The sequence below is a fragment of the Grammomys surdaster genome, unplaced genomic scaffold (genome assembly GCF_004785775.1).
Source record: "Grammomys surdaster isolate TR1022 unplaced genomic scaffold, NIH_TR_1.0 129, whole genome shotgun sequence".
Classification (NCBI taxonomy): domain Eukaryota; kingdom Metazoa; phylum Chordata; class Mammalia; order Rodentia; family Muridae; genus Grammomys; species Grammomys surdaster.
The window spans coordinates 16,019,539-16,041,982 of record NW_021604587.1 but is presented as its reverse complement, the minus strand read 5'-3'; the positions used below and the strand labels follow the sequence as shown (position 1 = coordinate 16,041,982).

The window sequence follows — 22,444 nt, the reverse complement described above, 5'->3', positions numbered from 1 at the left end:
GGGGGCAGGGAAGGGGTATGCTGTGGGCACAGGCTGGTATTGGGGGCAGAGAAGGGGTGTGCTGTGGGCACAGGCTGGTATTGGGGGCAGAGAAGGGGTGTGCTGTGGGCACAGCTTGGTGGTAAAGCATGTAAGAGATCATGGGTTTAATCCCTTGTACTGAAACAAACAAACATTATAGTGCCCTTCAAGTTTGGTGTAAGAACAGTAAAAAAGGCAGAAGGAACAATGTTTCTTAGTGATATGTTAGGCTTTAATGCCAGTGATTAAACTGCAGAGTGCTAGGAAGGGGTAACAGAACAGGCTACTGCCATGGTGACCCCAGGACAGCCAATAGCAGCACACTCAACAAAGCTTTGCCAATAACAAGGAAAGCCAAAAGCAAAAAAAAAAAAAAAAACAAATATTTACCTCCTACCTTGTAATTAATCTAAGTGTCAAGACTGTACACGTTTATTTTCTAATCTACTTACTGGCGGGCTCTAGCAGGCCCCAGCATGGCAAACATGGCTCTGACAGGCCTTCCCCTTCCCCCATTCCCTCTTTCTTGCTAAACTGTTAGGTTACATTCCTAAAGCTAGCCAACAAGGTCTATTCCCTTATTTAGCTACTTCCTCCTTCTGAGGCTGACCACCAAGGTCCAGCTATCAAAGTACTGATGTCCAGCAACCAAAAGGCCCCTTTTGGCTCACCTACTTAACATGCCAATCAAACAAACCAACGAATGCTAATATGGGTTTCCCCTAACCACCACTTGCCTATGAGCCACATCTGTCCACTCTCCATCTAGAGGCAGGCCTTTGTAGCCCCTCCCCACCCCACACCTGGGGCAAATATCCCTTCTCATTTTCCCTTGTTCCTTTCCCTCCTCCCCCATCTCCTGCCTTTGTCTCATATTCCCTGCCCTTTGTTCTTCTAGGGTAAATAATCTCCTTTGTGCTGAGAACTTGGTCTTGGGGTGCCCTGGGGTGGGGGTGGGGGGGCTGGTCCTTTCACTTACACTGAATTTGTCCTAGAGGAGTCCTTCATCTTATCATTAGCATTTACCTAACAATTCATCTATCACTCCTAAGCTCTTCCTAAAATGTGCAAATGTGTCAGTATAGGCAGGCTCTAGGGATAAGGGGCTCTCAGCAGAGGTCTATGAAGAAACACAACTGTGTTGCTTGTGTTTTAGAAACATCCTTGGCACTCTGTGGACCGGTCCACACGCTGTTACTGGCATCTGAGCTCCAAGATCAAAAGCTGAATGGCAAGTCCTAGGAAGCAGAATCAAATCCTAGCTGGAGAAAAGCAAGTAGTGAATTAAAATCTAAAGCAACCTTAAACCTAGCAGGAGGTGCTCTGCAGGAACGGAGCTGACTTCGCATCCACCCATGCCCAATCCTGAAACTCATTCCGCGGCTTCTTCTCTGTTACAGAATGTCTTCAAGGCTCCAGCCCAAACCAAGCTTGGTCACACCACACCTTCAGCTCCTGTGGAGGTTCAGGTCTATGACAATGATCAGGAAGCTCACAAGTTCAAGGTCTGCCTAGGCTACAGAGTGAGTCTAAGGTCAGCCTGGGATACGGAAGTTCAAAGTTAACATAATTCCTTGTCTAAAAAAATAAAATAAGGCCAGGCGGTGGTGGCGCACGCCTTTAATTCCAGCACTTGGGAGGCAGAGGCAGGCGGATTTCTTGAGTCTGAGGCCAGCCTGGTCTACAGAGTGAGTTCCAGGACAGCCAGGGCTACACAGAGAAACCCTGTCTCAAAAAAATAAAATAAAATAAGATAAGATACTAAGAACTAGGGATGAAGCTCCGTGGTTAGAGTATTTACCTAGCATGTTCAAACAGTACCAACAAAACTCTCCTTTTGTTGCACAAAATGCTTTCTTTTTTTTCTTTTGATTTTTTCAGGACAGGGTTTCTCTGTGTAGTCCTGGCTGTCCTGGAACTTACTCTATAGACCAGGGTGGCCTTAAATTCAGAGATGCCCATACCTCTAACCCTACCCACCACCACATGGCATACAAAATATTTTCTTTTTTTTTTTTAAAGATTTATTTATTTATTTATTATATATGAATACACTGTAGCTGTCTTCAGACACACCAGAAGAGGGCATCAGATCTCATTACAGATGGTTGTGAGCCACCATGTGGTTGCTGGGATTTGAACTCAGGACCTCTGGAAGTGCAGTCAGTGCTCTTAACCACTGAGCCATCTCTCCAGCCCCAAAATATTTTCAAAGATATTATTTTAGAAGACTATCTGCAAAATCAACTTTGCTCTCAGTTGGACTTTTTTTCATGGATTTAGACATCATGTCCTTAGCACAAGACTTTGATTGGAAACACAAGCACACTAAATCTTTTCTAAAGCAGTGTTGGTGAGTTTAGTAGAGTACATCACCACTGTTCTGCTTTTCTGTTGTGGCTGTTAGTTACTATGGCAGTTTATATACTGAACTTCATCCCAAGTATCTGAACATAAGAAAGGATGCCATTCACACAGGGCTCAGGACTCTGAAAGCTGTGTGCCCATTCACAACTCATGGACCAACTGGTCCACATCCTAGAGTAAAGGGCTTCTTTCCTGCCAGGCCTGGGGACACAGAGTGAAGAAGTAGGGATGCATGTCCATCAGGACAGCAAAGCCGCTGCATTTAATTTACCCGTGCTCCATTGTTGCTCGAATGCTACCACAATCAGGATTTAGTAACACCCTGGGACAGTCATGCCCTGCTTTTAACGCTGAAGGATGGGCAGCTCTACAGGCTTCCATCATTAAATGGGTCGGGTGGTTTCAATGAGGATTGTCACCCACAAGCTCATGTACCTCAACACTTGCTCTTCAGCTGGTAGCACTGTAGAGGGTTATAAACTCTTAGGACGTACCACTGGGGACAGGCTTAGAGAGTTTACAGCCCCAGCCCTCCTCCAGCTTGCTCTCTGCTTCCTGTGTGTAGCTGGACATATGCTCTCTCAGCTCTTGCTCTGACCACCTGCTGCCACACCTCTGCCATGACTATGGACTCTCCCTTCTTCCTTCTCGAAGTTGCTTTGGCCATAGTATTTTATCACAGTAACAGAAAAGTAATATGTACTTGTACATACATTTACAACGAAAACCCAGAGCCAGACTCAGTGGCTATCTCGGGTACAGTCAGCACAGCCCTAGTCATGAGCCTGGCCCATCGGAGTGAAGAAAGAAGCTCTAGACAGCCAACAGTCTGGGCAGACTGATGGAAAACTCTCACTCAGGCTGATGAGTTTCCACTCTTAGCAGCTGTCCTTGGGTAAGCTAGTTCAGCACTAACCAGTGGGCTGGAGGCAAATAAACAGAAGAATTCCAGTTTGAATGGGGCCTCTGAGGCTAAGTGCTTGCTGCTAGACCCCTATGAGGCAATGAGGCAGATGCCAATGGCTTGTAAGTTACCATCTTCTGGCCTTCACAAGCACCATCACATACTGCATAATTCACACAGACACATATGCATAAACAAAAAATAAAATGGATTATTTACACCTAAAAGTAACTATACAGTTCTTTGAAAATTTCAGGTTGCACAATATCTATAGTATGAGCCTACCTTTATTGAGAAAGTGTACATAAGATTGTGAGACCTTCCTAATACAATTCTGAAAAATCTGAATTATTTCTAACATGTATATGCTTCTTTTGATGTAGAGCTATAAACCCCATACGTGGGAGGTAGAAGCTGGAGGATCACAAGCTCAAGGTCAGCCGGGGCTACATCTTATCTCAGGAAAGAAAAAAGCTAAAAGTATTAGTTTAAAAATAAAATAAGAGTTCCCCAAGAGCAAATTCCAAAATTCACAATTAGGATTTCATTTCAGCCCCCAAATTACATAAAGTGCAAACAAAGTCCCAGACACTTGAAAGACTTATTTGGGGCAAGTGTTTTAATGCTGATCGGACAGATGTGGCTTCCGATCCACTGAACAAGAGTCTAAGGAACAAACCAGGCATGACAGGGAGTGAGCATCCTCCCACCCCACACTCTGGGACAAGAAAACTCACCCTCTATTCACAGGTGCAGAGCAGGGTGCAGAGCAGAGGGGAGGTGTCATCCTGCTCCTTCTCCTACACAAAGGAGCACACATACCTGTTCGTAGCACAGTTATAAAGGAGCCACAAGATGAAGCATCTCTAACCAAAAATCCCAAAGCCAGTAACAAAAGTGCACACAATTCCAGACCATAAGACTTTCTTTAATGTATACAACTATCAAGCTGTATGTATTAGAAGTATAGAAAACATAAAAAAAAAAATCATGTTTAGAGTTGGGTCTGATCCCTAAAACCACATTGTACAAACTCAACTTAAAAAAAAAAGTCAAATACTTATGGTCCCAGGCATTCTAGATAAGGGATATTCAACCTATGCAGTTGCCAATCTTTGATTTCACCCAGAAAATACATAAAACCACCTAAAATGTGGACAGAAATAATACAGAATTATCGCATGCTATTTTATCAGGCTTAACATCAATTACTGACTCTCATCATCATCTGAGACACTTACTGCTCAGCAGCAAGAAGAGTACAAGTCAGGGGAATATTATCCCCACGTCATCTCCCTTGGCTGCCCGGCTGTGGTGTCAGTTTAACAGATGAAACAGTAATCAGATGAGAGAATACCACGTCATGATCTAAATAACAAGGATGGAAAGGTACTTAGTACAGATTAAGGCTGTGCCCAGAGAGCAGCCAACGAGCAGCGCAAACTCAGCAACTCTTCCTGCTTCTAAGGGCTAAGAGAAATATACCTTACAACTGGAAATGCAAATAAACTAGGACAATTCTTTTTGTTGTGGGTGTTTGTTTGCTTTGAACCCTAAACAAGTAACTAAGTGAATGGAGAAAAAGACAGAAGAACTGTCCAAGCATGAGAGACCAGAGAGGATCCCCCAGAAAGTGACTCACCTGCTCTTTCTTTGTCTAAAAGCAAGCTTTGAGCATCGGGTCATCTTGACTCCTTTGGCCCACATATCTAGTTCTTAAAGAACTGTAGGTGCTTCCCCCATCTTTCCAGTAAGTGCTGATGTTTGTCTCGCTCCTGTGTGGGTGCCTCATGATGTCAGGGCAGCAGTAAGCCTGTGTTACCTGCTCTAACTCTTCAAGGTCATTTAAAAGTGTTTCTGAAGTCAAATCTAGTACCTTTTTTCAGTCCTTCTACAACCTTCATGCTTAGAAAGTCTCTCCACTCTGAAAATCAGAAGAGTGGTCGTCACTTTCAGCTCAATATTTCTGGTCAAATATAAATCTTAAATAGCTATCATTTAAAAAAACAGCCAGACATGGTAGTTCACACCTTTACTATCACAACTCACTAATGTAGACCAGGCTGGCCTGCAACTCACAGAGATCCTCCTGCCTCTGCCTCTCAACTGCTGGGATTAAAGGGGTATGCTTCCATGCACAGCATATAAATATTTTAAATAAAAAACATGTATCAATGGCTGGAGAGATGGCTGGGAGTTAAGAGCATGAACTGCTTTTTCTGGACCTGAGTTTGCTTTCTAGCACTCATGTCAGATGACTCAAAACTGCCTGTGTCTCCAGTGCCAGGGGGACCCAGCACCAGGGGGATCCAGTGCTTCTGGCCTGCACAGGCACCTGTACTCTGGGACAAACACACAAACACAGTCATACACACATGCTCACGATTAAATATAAACCTCTTAAAAATACATACCTGACAAAATTATTCTAGAAAATAACTAAATGGGTATAATTATATTTACTTTAACAGTAGAACAATGACCAATATTTAAGGATTGTCTAAATAAGTTATGGCAACAATTATTTTTCACCATAAATACCAGAGCCAATATAGTGTCCGTCTGCTGACTTGGGGATGAGCCAATCCATCTGTTAGTAATAGGGAACTAACCAGCAGAGCACACTCATGTTCACATCTGTCCGTTTGGAGCTGAGTATAGAAACTCACACCTACACATGCTCCAGCACTTGACACTGAGGCCCACCTAAACAACATAAGGCCCTGCCCACCAAAACTTTTAATTAATTAATTAAAAGCCTAGTTATGGGTGAGAGGTGAAAGAGTCTGCTTGGTAGTTTAAAGCAGTGCTGCTCTTGCAGGGGTCCTGGTTCAGTTCATGGTACCTTAGAAGCACATCCAGTTCCAGGGGATCCAACTCATTCTTACACATGAAGTAAAAACAATCTTTTTTTTTTTTTTTTATATGTAAGTATTCTGTAGCTGTCTTCAGACACCCACAAGAGGGCATCAGATCTCATTACAGATGGTTGTGAGCCACCATGTGGTTGCTGGGATTTGAACTCATGACCTCTGGAGGAGCAGTCAGTGCTCTTAACCACTGAGCCATCTCACCAGCCCCAACAATCTTTTTTTTAAAGATTTATTTATTTATTATATATGACTACACTGTAGCTGTCTTCAGACACACCAGAAGAGGGCATCAGATCCGATTACAGATAGTTGTGAGCCACCATGTGGTTGCTGGGATTTGAACTCAGGACCTCTGGAAGTGCAGTCAGTGCTCTTAACCACTGAGCCATCTCTCCAACCCCGAAGTAAAAATAATCTTAACACACACACACACACACACACACACACACACACACACACACTATAAACTGTAAGACTCTCAAGGATGTTAAGGATGCCCAGGTGATAAGAATCTTTTTTTTTAATTTCCTCTTTGAAATCTGCATATAATGTATTGTGATCTTATCCATACACACACACCCACCATCTATGTCCAACTCCTCCATGAGCTCACCAACACTCTCCCTCCTCCCAACTTCACACCCCCAACCATGACTATCCTTCCATCATCTGTCAAGAGCTCTTCAACTGGGGCAGGCCCTTAGAAGCCCCACCCGTGCCCCCCAGACTGAAATTTACTAGCTTGATCTTCATTTTCTGGTTTAAGATTGTTTTTTTTAACGTGTAGGAGCGCCTGCATGTCTGCACACACATTGCCTGATGCCTGTAGGTGGGAAGATGGCACTGTAGCCCTTGGAGCTGGAGTTACAGATGGGTATGAGCTGCCAGGTGGGAGATTTAAGCTTGGGTTTCCTGAGAGCGTCCAGTGTTCTTAATCACTGAGCTATCATCACTCAAGGCCCTCTCCCACCACTGATACAAATTCTCAATATGTAGAAAATACTTATAATGCATATATTTTTAAAAGATGTGTGTGTACATGTGCTTTCTGTATATCTAGATACATTTTATAAATAAATATGCAAATCAAGTATAGCTGTACCCAATAACTTAATTGTAAATATCTTCGAAGAAATTTTGAAGATATTTTTCTTCACTTGGCATGTGTCTTAGTTAGGGTCACTACTACTGTGATGAAACACTATAACCAAAAGTTGAGAAGGGCTTATTTGGCTTACACTTCCATGTTCATCACTGAAGGAAGTCAGGATGTGAACTCACACAGGGCAGGGACCTGGAGGCAGGAGCTGATGCAGAGGCCATGGAAAGGCACTGCTTACTGGCTTGCATCCATGGTTTTGCTCAGCCTGATCTCTTATAGAACCCAAGACCACCAACCCAGGAATAGCACCACCCACTATTAAAGAAAATGCCTTACAGATGACTCTAGCTTCTGTCAAGTTGACATAAAACTAGCCAGGACTGCATGTTTAATTTCATAGTACAAACAGGACAATACGTTCTCATCTCTAGAAAAATGGAGATAGAAAATATTACTGCTTCATCATCCTAATTACAAAGATCGACATAATAAAAATATAATTATATAATTATATCTTGGTAAATGGCAAAGTTTAAAAAAGTCCAATGGCAATTACCAACGTCAAACATACCTTACCCCTGCCCCAAAAAAGCACAACAATCCTGCTTTCCCTTCCACATGAACAGTCAGTCAACCTTCAATCACACTAAAAAGGCCATTATATCTGCACAAACCAAAACCAAAACTTCCTAAAGCCTTTCCCAAATGTCTTGGCGTGATCAAAATTAGGTGATAAGCACATTACAGTGACTCAGGTCCCAGCCCAAAACCAAAGAGCTGGAGACAGGTTCTGCCCAGACCAAGGCAAATCAGAAGGCAACCAATCACAAAACACTTAGAAACGCCGCAGCCCTACCCCCTCCGCAGGGCAGGGGAGGACACAGAGGGGTTGGACTCACACCCTGCTGGCAGCAGCTCGCCAGCTGCTCAGGAAACAGAAACAGACCTGTCTGTCTCCTTTCTCAGTTGTGAGAAGTGCCAAGGTGCACTCGCAGGACACAGTATCCTGCTGGATACCTGAAAGCCACAAACAGGACCTCAGAGTCACAAGGACCAGTAAGCCCTTTAATAGGATTAACTATTCATGATTCCAGAGCACGAATGCAAAAGGAGGCTCAGTTCAAATAAAGCCAAAGACCACATTAGAGTCGTCTGGAGCTTTCATCTAAGCACACTGAGGACAGTTTTGAATTTTATTTTCTTTCTCATTCTACTGGAGCAAAAAGGATCAAATAGAGCACGACAACTCCAGACAGACATTACATGCCCCTAAGCCTTAGGGCATAGGTGTTCCAACACCCAAGTACCCAAACTTAGAACCTGAACAGAAAGTCTGGGATCACACCTAGCATCCCTCCTTTGCTCTTTGTGGGTAACAAAACAGCCTTACTTTCACTGCAAAATAGCATTGAAAACATCTGGAAGTGCTAGAGTCATGACCTGGGTTTGGGTTCCTAGTACTCACAAGATAGCTTGCAACCATACTCCATCTCCAGGGAATATCATGCCCTCTTCTGAACTCCCCAGGCACCAGACATGCCTGTGGTGCACACATATAAATATATGCAGGCAAAATGCTCATACACATAAAATAAATCTAAAATAAATGTCTTTAAATTTCTAAATTCAAGGTGGCAGCTGGTTTTAGTGTACATATTTTAGTAGACAATTTATTTGTAATCTAAGATATACTTAAGTTCATGGTCTGAAAGACTTTTCTTCATCCTTTAATACAAAGCAAAAACAAAGCAAACAATTTTTTGAGGGGAGGAATAGTTTCTTTGTTTTGAAACAGGTTCTCACTATGGAGCCCCACCGCCTTCAATGTTAAAGAGCCACCTGTCTCTGCTTCCCAGTGCTACCAAGCCATGCTAAACTTTACTATTTGAAAAACAACATTTCTACTAGGCAGTGGCAGCCCAGGCCTTTAATCTCAGTGCTCAGGAGACACAGGCAGGCAGACCTCAGTTCAAGGCTAACCTGATCTACAGAGAGTTCTAAGACAGCCAGGGCTACACAAAGAAACCTTGTCTCGAGACGGGGAGAAGGGAAGAAAGAAGAAAAAGGAAAAGACATTTCAAATTGGAAAACTAAACCCAAGAAGAATGATCTTCAATAAAATTTATTTCTCAAATGCATCATAATATTAAAGATGTAAAAACTAGAATATGGGCTGGAGAGATGGCTCAGCGGTTAAGAGCACTGACTGTTCTTCCAGAGGTCCTGAGTTCAAATCCCAGCAACCACATGGTGGCTCACAACCATCCATAATGAGATTTGATGCCCTCTTCTGGTGTGTCTGAAGACAGCTACAGTGTACTCATAAGTAAAATAAATCTTTAAAAAAAAAAAAAACTAGAATATTTTATTAAAATACTAATATCCTTGATATAAAAAAGACTATTACAAACCACCAAGAAAAACAGAATAAGAAAACTCAGAAATAAATAAGCCTGACAAAATATAAATTCAAAACAGAATCATTAAAAGTGCATCAGAAACTAGAGGAGCTGGCTCTGTGGAGCACTTACTGCTCTTGCTTAGGACCTGGGGTCAGTTCCCAGTGCACCCCACCACAGGATCCCTCTGGCAAGCTGGTAGCAAGGCTTCCTGATACTCTAGGTTCTGGCAAGAGACCCTGCTTCAGTAAATAAAGAGGAGAGCAACTGAGAAAGACATCCAACACACACACACACACACACACACACTTATACTGGAACATTCATAGACATAGGACACATAAAACTACACATGCAAATGAAAGTCAAATTCCATCACATTGCAAACGATGCCCCTTTCAAAAATTTAAATAACCAGAAAAACTGCACCTAGATTTACAAAAAAAGGCTAATCCCCATTGTATCTATTCACCACAGCAAGAGAATGGGGGGAAGCTCAGAAGCTAAAGACTCAACAGAAGGATTTATTATGTAGAAAGTGATGCATTCCAGACAATCAAGTTGTTAAAAGCCAAGTTTTAAAGAAATAGTTAGCAATTCAGTCGAATTCCTAAGGCAGAGTGGAAGAAGGGTTTTGGTTTTTACTTTTTTTTTTTTTTTTTGGCTTTTCGAGACAGGGTTTCTCTGTGTAGTCCTGGCTGTCCTGGAACTCACTCTGTAGACCAGGTTGGCCTCGAACTCAGAAATCCGCCTGCCTCTGCCTCCCAAGTGCTGGGATTAAAGGCATGCACCACCACTGCCTGGCCCTTCATTTCTTTCTTGGAGAGACCCACACCTTGGCATGCACATGGAAGGAAGGGAATTAACTCATCACAGTAAGGTCTTCTTCCAACCTGCCCATGGACATGGAAGCCAGGCTGTTAGCTTGGTGACAAGCGTCTTTACTCATCATGCTGTCCCATTGGTCTAAAGAAGTTTTAGAAGCCCATCTGACCTCTATGTTGCCAGCTGTACATAATGTATGTATCTATACACATACACAGAAATTTTACTTTCACATAAAACATGCAACCCTGAGTATTCAAACAGCAATGGCTACTTCACACAAGCCTCCACTTCATTGCTGCGGAGCAGAAGGATGGCTTCTCACTTCCAGAGAGCCTTCCAGAGATTCTGACCTACGGCTTCAGTGCTCTCTATGACATTACTAAAACAGCTATGAATCGCCAGCATTTTTTTTTCCAATTCATTTCTTTTTTTTTTTTTTTTTTTTTGGTTTTTCGAGACAGGGTTTCTCTGTGTTGCCCTGGCTGTCCTGGAACTCACTCTGTAGACCAGGCTGGCCTCGAACTCAGAGATCCGCCTGCCTCTGCCTCCCAAGTGCTGGGATTAAAGGCGTGCGCCACCACCGCCCGGCTTCCAATTCATTTCTGACTACAAAGTCAGACTTCTGAGAAATGACACAGTCCAGGGACCACTCTACCTCTGCTGTCTACACAGAACAATAAGGACAACTATGAAGCCATGTGAAGTCAATTTGCAAAACCATTTAATTTATCAGGTGAACAAAGTTTGCAATGGGGATGGGGGACTAAATTAAGACATGGCAAAGCAGACACAATATCCATGCAAAAAACCAGAGGCTCTCCAGTCAGTAACCTGTGTGTCTCCCTCCAACCCCGCTATCATTATCAACTATCTGTGCCAGGGCTTTGAAAGTGACATGTGTCTGAGCTTTAAGCACTGGATCCCAACCTTGGCTGCACAAGAAAACTGCCTGACAAAAAGCTTTAAAACTCCAGTACTCTACTGAATGCTGAAAGTGCATCTCAGATTCTAGGCTGAGACCAGGCACCCATGGGTTCTCAAAGTTCCCCAGGTGATTTCAGTTTGCTTTTAAGTTGAGGACAGCTGATTTCAAGCATCTTTTTTTTTTCTTCAAATAATTAATAAATGTCCCGTAAGGGAGATGGGGGTGGCCTGGGGTCAGCAATTTATTTATTTATTTTTTTATTTAAATTTTTAGTTTTTCAAGACAGTGTTTCTCATGTAATAGCTCTGGCTGTCCTGGAACTCACTCTGTGGACCAGGCTGACCTCCAAGTCACAGAGATCTACCTGTCTCTGCCTCTCCTTCCCAAGTATTGGGATTAAAGGCATCTGCCGCCACCACCCAGTCACATAACTTTTTATGTCATTACATTAACATAATCTGATCTACCGATTCCAGGCAATCACTATCAAAATCCCATCTGCCTTGTAGCAAAAGCTGACAGACTGATCCTGAGATTCCCAGAAAAATACACAGGTCCAAGAATAGCAAAAGAACAAAACCAGAGGCTTGGTTTTCTCCAGCTTCAAAACTGAACAGAAAGTTATGGTAATTTAGACAGGGTGGTATAAGGATACACCCAATGTTGGCATAAGGACATACATATAGATTACTGGAATATAATAGAGACCCCAGAAATAAATCTTAGCACAGTTCAGCTGGGGAGAGAGTAGTCTTTCCACCCGAGCTCATACAAGATTGTACCATGATAGAGACATCTTGTTAGAAAGTGGGGCTGTCAAAATGAAATCTGGAAAACGTATTTTAGGGGTTGATTGGCAAAGAAATGAAAGTGTGTGATTTCAAATGTGAAAAGACATTTTAAAGAGTTGAAGACTGCACTAAGTCATCCCTGAACAAGTAACTCAACTTGTGTTTGATTGTCTTGAGAAGTATTGCACCAAGACTCCCTGCCCAGTCAGTCCACCTCCCAGGCAAAAGCTTAGAAGAGCTTTCTGTTATAATCCACTCATGCCCTGCAAGTGTCTACAGTAGACTCCAGAGGAGGGAGTGGGGAAGGGAGCACACACATGCCCACAGTGACTGGAAAGCAGTAGGAATGCAATGCCACAGCATGGGCATGCCAGGAACTAGGGGGCTTCAGATACGAGCCTCAGCAGCAAGGTGGGTGGACTAGCGGGGGAGAGGGGAAAGAGGGGAACCTGGTGCTGTGTAGATACTCGTCTATCTCCACGTGACCATATCCTTTTTTTTTTTTTTAATAGGAGAAAAACAAAACCCATCAAACTTCTCTGAGGGAGCCCGGAGTGAGTGGGGCCAGAGCAATAGGGAGAAGGGAAGGGGGATGGGTTGGGGGGAACCTCCTCTGAGGAAGAGACCATTTTCAAAGATTCTGACAGAAAGGGGCAAGCAGCTCCACAACATAATGGTATGGGCTAAACACCAGAAAGCTCTGGGAAAGACCTGAAAGGGAAATAAATGTAACACATCCAATTCCTCCTGGCAGGAAAGTAAGGTCATCCTCAAACCAGTCGGGAAGGGGAAATTACAGGAGAACTACCCCAGTGACCAGGCCCGATCCTACGCGTTTCCAAGAGACACTCAGGGGCTCAGGGGTTAAGCCACAGCCAGGTAACTCACTAACCTGAGCTCAGTCCCCAGGACCATATGGTAGTAGAGAACTGATCCGCACATCCTGTTCTTGTAAGAATTTTAAAACCCTCCACTCTGCTTAGGGTTGGCAGAGGTTCGGGTACAGCGTCACAGCAGAGCATCCAAGGCCCTCATTCTGTTCTGTTTTCTTTTGAGGCAAAGTCTGGGTAATTCAAGTTGGCTTTGAACCATATATCCTAGACTGGCCTAAGGCTCAGCCTCCCAAGTACGGGGATTACAGGCATGGGCCATACTTCCCAGAAAAATATTTTTTATATATGGGACTAGAGAGACATCTCAGTGGTTAAGGTTAAGAGTACTAGCTTCAGCCGGGCAGTGGTGATGCACGCCTTTAATCCCAGCACTTGGGAGGCAGAGGCAGGCGGATTTCTGAGTTTGAGGCCAGCCTGGTCTACAGAGTGAGTTCCAGGACAGCCAGGGCTATGCAGAGAAACCCTGTCTCGAAAAACAAACAGACAGACAGACAGACAAACAAACAAACAAACAAACAAAGAGCACTAGCTTCTTTCAAAAGGATAATCCTAGCACTCAATGAGAACTCTCAACTGTAACTCCAGTTCCAGGGCAACTGACACCCTCTTCTGGCCTCCACAGGTATTATGCATATGGTACATGTACATATAGGGGAAATACCCAGACACATAAAATTAAATTTAAAATATTTAAAAGTAAAATTTTAAAAACCTGTGTATAATGCCCAAGCCTGCAATCTTAGTACCCATAAGAGGCAGGAGACTCGGATGCTCAAGGTCATCCTCAGCAACATAGGGTAACCTGGACAACAGAAGATTCTTTCTCAAAAATGAGGTCTGTAAGACAGCTTAACTGGTGAAGGCACTTGCCATTAAGCTTGACAACCTGAACTTGATCCCTATGACCCAATGGTGTTTGTTTGTTTTTTTTTTTGTTTTTCGAGACAGGGTTTCTCTTTATAGTCCGGGCTGTCCTGGAACTCACTCTGTAGACCAGGCTGGCCTCGAACTCAGAAATCCGCCTGCCTCTGCCTCCCAAGTGCTGGGATTAAAGGCGTGCGCCACCACCGCCCGGCGACCCAATGGTGTTAAGAACCAATTCAGAATGGTCCTCTGACTGCACACACACAACTGTGACAAGTCTGCACATACAGTAATAAATAAATGTTTAATGACTGACTGCACAGAGGCAATTAAGTAAAGGAATAGAAAGCCATCAAACAGTACACCCCATGGCAGGTCCACATACTTACAACAATGGATACGTTAATAAAGTGGATTAATGAATGGTTATGGAATGAACTAGAGAGATAGCACTCCAATACAAGTATCTGATTAATTACAAACTTTAAAAAACAAGAGAAAATATGAGTTAATATTTATGAGATCCTGGGTGTAAAGAAACTATGGAAAAGATTTCAAATAAAAGTTGGAAGAATCCTCAACCTTAGGACAAAAGTACAAACGCAGGTGAAGGAAAAGACCAAATCCAACACTGGGTGCAGATGGGGAGGACCAAATCCAACATTGGGTGCAGATGGGGAGGACCAAATCTAACAATGGGTGCAGATGGGGAGGACCAAATCCAACACTGGGTGCAGACGGGGAGGACCAAATCTAACACTTGGTGCAGATGGAGAGGATCAAGGGCGGCACTGGGTGCAGATGGGGAGGACCAAAGGTGACACTGGGTGCATAGACTATGGATGGAACAGAAAACAGTTAACATTGGTTTTCAGATAGAATACAGGTTGAAGGAAATGTCACAGCCTCAGAGACTTGGGCACACTCGTACTCCCCACGTCGCACATTTGTGGGACATGCTGTGAAACTTTATCATAAAAGCTAAATAGCTCTTTATAAAAAGAAGTGCATGAAAACCAGGAGTAGTGCACACATCTTAATCCCAGCACTCTTGAGAGGCAGAGGCAAGTGGATCTCTAAGTTCAAGGCCAGCCTGGTCTACAGAGTGAGTTCCAGGATAGCCAGGGCTACACAGAGAAGTCCAGACTCAAAAAAAAAAAAAAAAAAAAAGAAAGAAAGAAAGAAAGAAAGAAAGAAAGAAAGAAAGAAAGAAAGAAAAGAAAAAAGAAAATGCCTAGTCAATTTTAATTAAGTCAATATTAAGTCAATAAGTCATGTATTTATTTATTTGAGCAAAGAGAAGCCAGTTTAAAAAACACAGAGTGAAGTGTCATGGGTAACTTCCACACTAACAAAAGGAGTCCAAGCTAGGGCACAGATCAGGCAACCGTAGAACACAAAAGTGACAAGAAAAGATCCTACCTCAGCCTCCTCCCAGTCCACTCACCCTGGAGTTTTCAGAGTGGACATCTAAACAAGCCACCTGCCCATTCCAAGCATCTTCTGGTCTACCGGATGGTGTCCAGGGCCCTTTTGACTTCCTCCACTTCACCTTTAACTGCTCTTGGCTACACTGAGTGTATGCTTCCACCCACAGTCCTCCTCACCCTTCCCCTCTGCTCACCATGACCCCTCCCTCAGTGCTGGTTCCACCCTCCCAGTCAAACCCCACCCTTCAAAGCTCAAGTCCTTAACAAGCATCGGAGACCAAAAAGGCACAGCAGGACTACAGTCTAACTGTTGAATTTGGCAACCGACCAGCCTGGAGTCAAATCCTGATTCTGCTACTCAATGAACTATAACCATGAACACACAACTGAAACCTCCAAACCTAGGCATTCCCCACTGTGAAATGGGAACAGTAAACCCCACAGGGCTGTGACCAAATGACAGGAGTGACACAATCAGTGCCAGGCAGAGCACTCGGCACACAACTAGCTTCTGGCTTCTCTCCCTCTTCATACCACCAGGAATAAGATCTGGCAAAGGAGTTCCATCATTAAGTTCCCAGAGTTTCAGGGCCATCTGAGAAAGCAAACCCAGTAGTTACTAGAGATACGGCTCAAACACAGACTCAGCCCATTGGTTTTTACACTAGCAATACTGACCCCAAGTGCGACCACCCATATCTACTAGCACAAACAGCATCCCAGTGGCTCCATTTCATGGGCCAGCAGTCTCACCCTTGTAGGGTCCCTTTACTGCTTAGGTAGGTTCCTACAGACATAACTTACTTAGCCTTGCTCACTTTCAATTACAAAAATGGGTAGACTCAACTCTGTAAGCTTCCCACACATTTTTTTTTTTTTTAAATGGCAATCTAGGGAGATGGTAATTCGTAGAGTGAAAACAGGTAGATCCCTGGGACTGGACAGCCAGTCGACTCAGCCTACCAGACCAGTTCCAGGCCAATAAGATCTTGTCTCAATAAAAAATAAATAGCAACTGAAGAGATGACGACATAGTCAAGAATAAGGGCTCTCTTCCAGAAGACTAGGGTTCAACCTCAGCACTCATGGCTCCAAACACCTAGCCAAGGGCAGAGATGTCTCTAAGAGCAGGGTGGTCAGCAGCACCTTGGATGAAAACAGTACCTACCACTCCCAACCCCAGGAAATAAACACATCATTTTACTACTCTCCTGTCCCACATTCAGCCACCAAAACACATTTTCTGGGTGGCGGGAAGATGGCTCGGTGGTTAAAGAGAACTGGCTGCTCTGCCAGGGGTTTAAAGCCCTCATCCACATGGCCACTCTTGATCATCTGCAACTCTAGTCCCAGAGAGACCTGATGCCCTCTTCTGGCCTCTAAGAATACTGCATGCACAGATTCACATGCAGGCAAAACACCTATCCACACAAAATAAAAACACAATCTCAAAAAATAATGATAAATAAAAATAAATAAATGTTGGCAGTACCTGTGGAACAACACTCAAGGTTGTCCTCTGGTTCATACATGTGTACAGACAGACAGACAGACATGCATGCAAGCACACACATGGAGATAGTGTAACCTTCACCAGGCAGTTAATGAGGTGCCCTGAAGAACAGTCTAGACATCAGATGCTCTGAGAGGAGCTATGAGTGAGCCCGTCCTGACGGGGCACTAGAAATGTTACTCTCCTTCATGGACTCAACTTCCCAGGAGGACTAGAGACTGCCTGGACTGAAAGAGAGGGAGAATTCAGTTACGATCACTGAGAAGATCCCAAGATTTACATATGCAGACAGAGAGAAATCCTATCTGCCTCATTTTGTGACTTGGGTATGACATGTTGGTACACAGCTTCATCACCCTGAATCTGCCCCTCGGTCATTTTTGTTCCAGGTGTCAGGGAGGAGCCTCTGTGTCTGTCTGTCTGTCTGTCTGTCTTCCTCTGTGACACACTCTTCCTCCTCTTCTTTCTCCTATCTTCCTTCTGTCTAGCCCTACCTTGGAATCCAGTCAATTCTTACTGCTTCCCCACAGTAAATCACCATGGCTTGACCTACTCACCACCTCAGCCCTACCCTATCCAGGCCAATTCTCAAACAGCAATGGCTAGACTAAATATCCTTGTTATGAGCAGAATCAGGGCCAGGCAGGGGTGAAACGCTGTAGAAACCCTGCTTAACATGCCAAAACTATGGGTTCAATCCCCAGCATGAAAATTAAAGACAACCCTATCCACACTCTGCATTGTGGACTGAACGGTTTTACTCTCCCAACCTAATCCACATACCAAGCTAACTTCTAACCCCACAATGTGCTTAGATTCAGAGACCACTTTTTGTTGATAATTACGGTTAAATGAGGTCTTAACATAAGGGGGACTCAATGTAGTAAGACTATAAGAATAGCACTGGCACAGAACTTAGGGATACAGCATGCACAAGATCCTAGGTTCAATTCTTAGCTTTGGAGCGGGATGGAGAGAGAAGACATGAAGAAACGGTCCTGTGAGTAGCACTCAATGAGAAAGTGGCTGTGAGCCAGACAGAAGCTCTCATCAGAACTAAGTTAGCCAGAGCCTTGACCTCACACTCCCCAGTCTCTACAACTGTGAGAAATAAATGACTGTTTTAAACCTTCCAAACGGATGCATTTTGTGCCAGCAGTGTGAGCAGACTAACCCGATCCCCCTCGTCCTTCCTGTTCCCATCCCCACACTGCCAGAGTCCCCAGGCCTCCTAAGATGCTTTCCAAGTCCTATTTTCTACCTCCTCCACTAGAGAGTGCCACATTCAAAAAACCAAGTACCATCAAACTCTCCAGGGTTTCTCTCTGCAGCATCTGACCACACAGATTACTGCCCTGAAAAAGGCAGGCAGTCCAACAATGTAAATGAATGCCTGAAAGCCAGGGCCTGGGGATCAGCTGAAGGGAAACTTAGAGTCCTTTGAGGCCAGCCTGGGCAACATAGCAAGATTCAGTGTCAAGATAAATAGCAAAAGGCCCATGAAAGGTACAAGCTGAAAGCAGCCCTTAATTATGAAGTAGCCAACAACCTAGAACTGTGACAAGATAGAAATAGCAAAGCCAGGAAGAGAAGGACAAGAATACCAGAGAGTACACAAAGGGCTCCTTTAAACCTAGCAGTTTTGCAGGCTTAACCTGGTCAAGAATGACAGAAATAAATGAACCCCAAACACCACACACACACACACACACACACACACACACACACACAACCTTCTTAGTAGAGAACTGGAGGAGTGGCAGGTAAAAGAATGAATGGAAGACCAAAGGACTCTGGGAAGACCTGTAAGAAGGTTGGGGGAAGGCTTTAAAAGCATGAGGGTAAACTAGGCAGTGGCAGCAGTAGCTAAACTAGGCAGTGGCAGCAGTAGCTAAACTAGGCAGTGGCAGCAGTAGCGCACGCCTTTGATCCTACCACTGAAGGCAGAGACAGGCAGATTTCTGAATTCAAGGCTAGTTTGGTCTACAGAGAAACCCTGTCTTGAAAAAATAAAAAACAAAAAAAGTGCAAGAGTAAATAACGTTTTCTAAGCTTACACTTATAGATTAAAAATGCCATAAAAAGACAAATTACTGGTGATGACTTCATTTTCTTAACCAGAATGAGAAAACTCCATAAACTATCAGTGGGATCAAATCCAGAACCCCTGATGGAGCCCAGGTTTCTTTAGAAACACAGTAGAGTTGACGACAGCTGACAGACTAACTAACTAACTAACCCTTAGATCTTTTGAGTATAGATGCCTTGGTTTTAATTCAAGAATGGCTTGTTCAATAGCAGCTGCCACCTAACTAATAGAAGAACCAGTGAATGGATTGAGGACAGGCTATGCAAACTTACCGTTGAGACAAAAGACTTATTCCAAAAATGTTAAGTCCTAGTGACTGCTATACAAATGGAGGGAGGCAGTATGGCATTAAAAATTACTTAAACCAAGATGGCTCGAGAGATGGCTCAGTGGTTAAGAGCACTGTCTGCTCTTCCAGAGGACCTGAGTTCAATTCCCAGCAACCACATGGTAGCTCACAACCATCTGTCATGGGATCTGATGCCTTCTTCTGGTGTGTCTGAAGACAGTGCACTCATATGCATAAAATAAAACCAGACACAATGCTCTATTTTTTTTTCTTTTTGAGACCATTACATTTCTCCTTTCCTTTTCCTATTCCCAAACCCTCCCATCTACTTTTCCCCAATCTCCTTCAAATTCACGGCCTCTTTTCTCACTAATTATTACTGTATGCATATATGTACATACACACATATCTTCCTACATATAACTGTTCAGTTACTTGTACGTGTGTTTTTAGGGCTGATCATCTGGCACTGAACAATCAATCAATTGGCATACTTTTCCGCGGGGAGGACCACCTCTCCCACTCCGGCTTTCCTCAGTTGCCTACAGTTCTGTGTGTAGGGCTGGAGCCTGGTGGCCTTTCCCCATCCTCTCTAGCATGTCCACTGGTGTCATCCTTGTTCAGCTCACACCTGGACAGTCATATTGATTCAAGTACTTTTTAAAATGTGTGTGGGTGGTGTCCCGAGTGTATAGTCTCATGTGTGTGCAGTGTTCATACCACAGAAGCCAAAAGAGGGCACTGGATCCCCCGGAGTTAAAGATGATTGTGAGACATCATGTGGGTGCTGGGAATTAAACCCAGATCTTGTAATCTAAAGGGGAAAAAAACCAACCAAACAACAACAGCAACAACAACAACAACAAAAAAAAAAACCAGCCAGAGCTCATAACTGCTGAACCATCTCTCCAGCCCTCTAGTTAAGTACTTCCATAAGTAGTTTTTATTTTTTTATTTATTTATTTTAAACTTTCTTGCTGGACACGAAGGTACACACCTTTGGTCTCACTACTGGGATGTGGTAGCTCTATGAATTCTGGCCAGCCATGGCTGTATAGCAAGACCTTGTCTCAAAATAAATACTCTGTGCTTTGTTTTTTTTTTTTTTGTTGTTGTTGTTGGTTTTTTTTTTTGTTTTTTTGTTTTGTTTTGTTTTTAAACAAGGCTAGGTCTTTATCCCAGGCCTGTTGGCATCCCATCTTTCCCAGCAGGACTGAGTTGCTAAGATTATACATACATTTACACCACCACACCCAGCCTAATTGCTTTTTAGTAGAGGTTTTAATCTCAGCATAATACACCATACTCAGTGAAAAGTAAGTACCAGACAACTACCTGGAACAAAGGGCAAGGGGTGCCACTTTAAACTGGAACTTATAAGTTCTCTTTGAGTTTGAGGCTGGCCTGGAGCAGGTTTCAGGTCAGCCAGGACAAAAAGAAAAAAACAAAATGCCACTACAAAAAGTTCTTCAAACACCCACTCTCTTTACTCTTTTTTTTATTTAATTGTTTTTTGGAGGGGGTGGGGTATAGGTCAAGACAGGGCTTCTCTGTGTAGCCCTGGCTGCCCTGAAACTCTGTAGAGCAAGCTGGCCTTGAACTCAGAAATCCTGCCTGTGACTCCTGAGTGCTGGGATCAAAGATGTGTGCCACCACTGCCAGGCAAACACCTACTTTCTTACAGAAATTAATTCCCACAATTAGTAAATGGGTGGGGGAGGGGTTTGAAATAGCCTGGTATAAAAAGAAAGCATCAGTTAACAGTTAAGCAAAGGACATTGTCTAGAAAGCAGATACCTCATGCCTCGGATGATGTCTGCTTGGGAATGGTCAGTGTCTCCCTTTAACTACCAGATGTGTCATGAGAGCTAACATGGTGCACAGCCTCAACTGCCCAAAGCTATTAACTTTTGGATGAGTTAAGCATAGAGAGTAATTCTACATTCCAAAGTGACCCTGATTAAGGTCAACTATATCCCAGTAGAGAATCCTGAACTTCTAAGAGGTGAAGGCCTCTCACAAACTTCATCTGAGTCAAACACCTTAAAGGAGCAGGCTAGCAAAGTCACACAGATGAAAGGGCAGATGCAGAGAAACGGAACAGATGAGACCTCAGCCGAGTAGCACACAAACACAAAACAGAAAAATTTCAGCCACCTAGCCTAGCCTTTAGAAAGGAGAAAACTGCCTGAGGGAAGTCACATGGTCAGTTAATGACAGCTCAAACCAGGCTGTCTCAGGACTCAGATCCCAGATCCTCACATAGAACTGGCCGCCTTCGTTCAGAGGACCCAAACGTCAGAAGGGATAGCATCTTCCCCATCATCCCGTCTCCCAGCACTGCAAAAAACAGATTAACAGCTACTGCAAATGCCCCAACCCCAGGTAGCCTTCAAAAAGCTAACTTTCTTTCCTCTGCACTTGCCCTCGCCCTTTGCGCTGAGAATCAGGAGTTTCCCATCAGACCTGCTTAAAGCCCCTAATCCTGAATGAAGGCCGAGTTCCTATAGGCTACACATCTAATGGGACATCTCCTGCCAAACGATGGAGACGATTCTTCACCTTCAAGTTATCACACTCCAATGTCAATTTCTCGGTCAAGAGCGGAGGCAACAAGGCAACCCGGGACCCCTACGGGGCAGGCCAGCGGGAAAGGTCGCGAGGTTGGAGCAGAGGCATCTAAAATTACTCCGTGTCGCCTCCGCAAAGAGGGAAGGAAGCCAGACTGGAAACAGCACCGCCATCCCCCGCCCCTCGGGCTGACCCTGAATCCCAGGGCGCGGAGATGCGGGGCGCACCACCTGGGGAGGGGCGCGCAGCAAGCCACGCAGCACGACGAGCCCACGGAGGCTGTCCCGGGGGCACACGGCCGGGCAGCAGTGAGTGCCCGGGACGCACGGCCTGACGGGGCAGCCGGGGCCGCCGGGCCGCGCGAGCCGGCGTGGGGGCGCAGGCCGCGCCGCGGGTGGGTGACAGCGCGCGGGGGCCGCGCGGGCCGGCCTCGTGGGCTCGGCGAGCAACTGGGACTGCCGGCAGGTGCTGCCGCGGACCCGGCGTGGGGCGTGGGGCGTGGGGCGCGGCGGCCCGGCTCTCACCTGCCTGCAGCTCGCTGGGCTCGCGTCCCGCCGAACGCACCGCTCGCGCCGCAGTGCCTGC

At 44.5% G+C, this 22,444-nt stretch overlaps 1 protein-coding gene across 2 annotated transcripts in view; it reads right to left on the bottom strand.

The window, feature by feature from the left end:
- Positions 1-22,444, bottom strand: part of Slc23a2 (solute carrier family 23 member 2) — a 95,189-nt gene extending 72,745 nt beyond the window's left edge. For both annotated transcript variants that reach the window (XM_028754736.1, XM_028754740.1), the window contains exon 1: positions 22,384-22,444. The gene's annotated coding sequence lies outside the window, so the exon portion shown is untranslated. The remainder of the gene's footprint in view (positions 1-22,383) is intronic.